Genomic DNA, 5,301 nt, shown 5'->3' with positions numbered 1-5,301 from the left:
TGCAAGCCCCTATTTGATAGATTGCAGAATAATCCTCCTCCTTGGTCAAGTCTCCATACTGAAGTTGTCAAACAAATCAAAGCCCATGTCAAGACACTCCCCTGTCTTGGTATTCCTTCAGTTAATTCTTTCAAAATAGTTGAAACGGATGCCTCTGACATAGGTTATGGTGGCATTCTCAAACAGAAAGTCAGTCCAGATTCTCCAGAACAAATTGTTCGTTTCCATTCTGGAACCTGGACTCAGTCACAATATAATTATAGTACTATTAAAAAAGAAATATTAGCTATTGTATTATGCATTAGTAAATTTCAAGATGATTTACTTAATCAAAAGTTTTTAATAAGAGTTGATTGCAAATCTGCAAAACATGTTTTAGAAAAAGATGTTCATAACATTGCATCTAAACAGATTTTTGCACGATGGCAAAGTATATTAAGTATATTTGATTTTGACATTGAATATTTGAGAGGTAGTGAGAATTCAGTCCCTGATTTTCTTATTCGAGAATTTTTGCAGGAACCACAATGGCTCCCAAAAAAGACAAACACAAAGAGTCAGCCAGCCAACCCAAGTCAACCCAGTCGCAACCATCCCAATCTCCATCCATGAGCCAAAATAAGCCAGAATTGCCCAAACAGATAGTTCCCTATCCTGGTTGCCCCCCTCTTACAGTTGCTACCCCATTATCAGTTGCAAACAGATTCTCCTCTTTAGGATCCACAGTTGGCCAAATTCGCCCCAGTTATCAATCAACATTAGTTGCCAGTTATGATCCTTTTTCAGTTGATATACCTGCCGGACCCTCAGTAGCACCCAAAAAGTCGTCTCCTTATTTGCCTAAGAGTAATTCTCACTTATTTGTCATTGAGCCAGTATATGATGTTCATGCCAACCCAGTTGAAATCGCCAAACACTATTTCCCTCCTGGATTCCATTATATGCCTTCCAGTCCTTATAAGTCTCTCAAGTATTATAGAGATATATTACTTGAAACCAAGTCAGTTGAAATCAAGCCAATAAAGGATCGTGATCATCCCAAGATCATCCTTTATCATTCTCTCTATATCCACCAGATTATAAGCCAAGAAGCCTTCAGCAGTTGCCCTTATGAACTCAAGTTGCTCCAGTCAAAATTGCAGTATAATTATTCTGATTATATTGACGCTTGGTATACTATATTTCTTCACCAATCTGAAGATTTTAGTCATTCCTGGTTTATCAATTTTGATAATAAGTTCAAGTGTTCTTTCCCCTATTGGTTTCTCCATTGGTGGGAAAAGCATGGTCCAGTTGATGAAATATTGCCTGTTTCAGTCCATGAGTTAATCCGTCATTACACCAAGAAGGCCAAATTCTCCAAAGTTGAATTATTCTTCCCCAAACAGTTGCTGTTTCTTGCTAGGTATAAGGTGCCTTGGATCCTCAAATGGTCCTACAGAATCACCAAAGATGCCCTGATCTTTGCCCGCCAATTCTCTGTTAAATAGTGGGATAAATTTGAAGTTGATCGAATTGCCAAGTATGTCTATAATGATCTACCAGTGGAGCCAATGCCTCGCCCAATTTCCCCTACTGGTTCTATCCGATCTTCCCTCTCAGTCGAAGGAAAATCCAAAGCAGTACTCCAGGAAATTGCACGCCAGTTGATAATGCAAGCTTCCCAGATGGATGATGATGAGGACAACGACTCTCCTTCGTCGTCCAGATCAGCCCATTCCGAATCTTGTTAAGCCAAAGTCGTGGTATGATGACAGTCAGGACCCTTATGATGCCTATGATCTGCATTCCGACTAGGCCTCATAATTGCTGCCGACATCTTCACATGCCAAAGTTGCCGACACCTTCACATGCCAAAGTTGCCCGACACCATAACTGCCACAGGAAGAAGCATCTGCTTTTACTGTTTGCTTTTCCACCGAAAGCTGCCTCAGTAAAAGAATCTTCCAAATAAAGACAAAATTGAAAGTTGAATCAGGTTGCTTTCCCGTGCCACTACAGTTGCAGCAAATCTCAGTTACTTTACTATAGTTAGTCTAAACCATAGTTGCTTTTCTCTATATAAGCAGGCTTCGGCCTCAATTGCAGGCAGAATGTAATTTTCCATTTCAAGTTTTCTTCAGTTTAAAGATTCTCTCTAAAACCTCTTTTAGAGAAATCATCCTTGTAAATACGGAGTGAAGTTGTTTGAAGTTGCAGTAGCAATCTTTGTGAGTATAAATAAAAGTTGCTATTTTCAATCTATCTATTTTATGAAAAGCATTATTTTGATGCATTATCATTATTTTGTTGCATTAGTCTGAAAGTTGTTTAGGATTGCATCCACTCTATTCTTATGTTCTTCCCTTCTCTTATATTTAGTCTGTTCTTCATTCTGTTTCTCTGGTTCTACCTCTGTTGGTATCAGAGCCGTAAGTGTTACGGTCTTTGTCTAAGTCTGCTACTCATCCCCGCCCAAGTGGCTGGTTTAAGCTTCTGAGTAGAAGGTTTCATTCCTTCCTTTTCTTCCCTTTTATTCTTTGAGTTATCTGTTACTTTTCTCTAAGGTCTGACCCGTGAGATATTTTTCCTAGATCAGTAAGTCCCAAGAGAGGGCATGTGTGGTCGGCAGGAGACAGAAAATTGAGAGAAGTTAATAGGTTTCTTAGAGTCTAACCGGTCGGTTTAGGATTTACTGTTTATCTTCTTCCTCAGACAGCCAAACCCAGTTATTTGAGTAGTCATGAGTCACTTATTTAGAACAAAGTCTTGTAATTCGAACAGTTCTAATATCAATATGAGTCGACTCCCAGAAATAGTTAATGAAGAACAATTTGAATATAATTCCAGTGGTAAAGAACAATTAGATTTTAGAGATTGGAACATACCCAAAGTCCCCAGTCAGAAAATCTATAAGAAACATTGGTTGCCTTCCAGTTTTAATAGCACAACACATGTCAAAACAGTTGAACAAATATTGTTACTTTTGAATACCATTTTCTAAGATGGACTTGTTTGATTAGATTGACAACTTGTTGATCTTCAGAAGGCTCATCATTAGAATGATGGGGGCTTCCTGAATGGCTTTTAGGCTCAAAAGCTTTCTGTTTGAGAAGATCTTTAAACTTGTCAGTTGCTCCAGTATACGCTCCAGTACTGGATGTACTGCCACTCCCTTCTCTTATATATATATATATATATATATATATATATATATCATCCTCTTGGAGAAATATAATATCAACCACAATTATTCAATCCTGTGTTTAGTTTGAGTTGGTATCAGAGTCAGTTAACTCTCAAACAGAAATACAAACCCTACCCATCGACGTCCTCTAGCGTCGAATATAGAAAAATAGAAAAACATAGCTGCTGCAAAACAGCAGCTAAGCCCTTATCGCCACAAACCTAGTGCGGCAAAAGACTCCTACATCACCAACCTATCCAAACTTGTTCTCTCTCCTCCATGGCTTTCAAAGATACTCCCGACAACCACACCACAGCTGCAAAATCTATGCTTCCTGTGCTTCAGAAACCCATAAAAATCTTGATATGGTGCAACCAATTGTTACAGTTCGCAATGATACTTTTGCTGCCCCATTAACCATACGGTTGAATGGAAAAAACTATAACACTTGGTTGAAGATGATGTTGCTCAATGTGTCAGGCCAGGGAAAAAGAGGTTATCTAGCAGGGAAGGTGGCTTAAGTGGAGGAAGATGCTTCGGGCTTCGATTCGTGGTGTATTGAGGACTTCGTTGTTAAGGGATGGTTGATAAAAACTGTGGAACCTGATTTGGTAGAATTGTTCTTAGATCTATCAATAGCTAAAGATGTTTGGGTGAGTACAACCTAGATGTATTATGACGTGTCTGATGAGTTGCAGTTTTATGAAGTACGGTGTGAAGCAACTCGTATTACTCAAGGAGGTCACTTTAATGCATCATACTCTGCTGAGCACAAGAGCGTTTGGTTGGAACTAGACTGTTGTCGTCCAATCAACATGAAGTGCCCTGATGATGTGAAGATTCGACAAGCTGAGATGCATAAAGACTGTATTTTTGATTTTCATGCACGTCTAGATGATAAGTTTGATAAAATTAGATGAGATTTGTTAAGGTTGAGGCCATTTCCAAAATTGGAGGAGTTGTTTGCTTTTTTTCGTAAAGAGGCCGAACGCCGTGAGACTATGCTTAAGAAGGATGGAAAGACTGAATCCTCTACTGTAATGGTTTCTAAAACCCATACTGCTAGTTTTTCTTTTCCCTGTCCAACCCCTGAGTAAAAAGAAAACATGCATCGCACTTACTGTAATGGGAATTGTCATACAGAGGCCACATATTTTCACAAGATGGGGTTTCCAGAGTGGAGAACGAGATGTTTTTTCTGTCGCCACTTTTATGTTATCATGAATGTTATGTTTGTGGAGAACAAGATGTTTTTTCTATTAGACGTGCCCAATCATGGGGGAGAATACAGTAAAAGAACCACATAATTGATTTGAGATAGAAATGCGGGGGAAAGAAGCACAACATAGTGTTCTGGAACCCCAGCCGCTCAGCTCAGCAGAGTTGAGCCAAGTAGCTACTGGAAGTAGGCTGCCGACCAGTCCAACCGAGCCGAAAGAGACATCAATGAGCTTGAACTGCACAGCAGTGACCTTCTCTCTCGAACATACCAACTCATACTCCACTGAACATCCCTGAGGTAAGTTCTTTAGAACCCAGTGCTTCCCAAAATATTGTTGAAATTGTGAAAAAAACTACGTGCACGAGCAAACAGGGGAATACCACAGGCAAATTCTCACCAGAAGGCATGGTGAAATATGCCATTGCTGATTATGTCTCCACACACAGATTGTTTCCTAAAGCTAAAGCATTTTTCAGTTAGATGGAATGAATTAAAATTCCTAATAGATTGGAAGAAGATTTGCAAGACCCAAAAATGGGTGGAAGCAATGAATGTGGAGATGGAGGCCTTACAGAAGAATGGAACATGAGAGATAGTTCTGCAACTTGAAGGAAAGAAATCTGTTGGATGTCGATGGGTGTACACAGTTAAACACAAAGCTGATGACACAATAGATAGATATAAAGCAAGACTTGTGCCTAAAGGGTACACACAGACGTATGGAAATGATTATCAGGATATGTTTGCACCGGTGACAAAAATTAATACGGTGCGAGTTCTATTGTCCTTAGCAGCTAATTTAGATTGGCCTCTCAAGCAATTCGATGTGAAGAATGCCTTTATGCATGGAGATCTAGAAGAATAAGTGTACATGGACATGCCAACTGGCTATGGGTTGTCTAATAACAGTGGG

This window comes from Prunus dulcis, chromosome 7 (assembly GCF_902201215.1).
Source record: "Prunus dulcis chromosome 7, ALMONDv2, whole genome shotgun sequence".
Taxonomy (NCBI): domain Eukaryota; kingdom Viridiplantae; phylum Streptophyta; class Magnoliopsida; order Rosales; family Rosaceae; genus Prunus; species Prunus dulcis.
Note: the sequence above shows the minus strand (reverse complement) of the source record.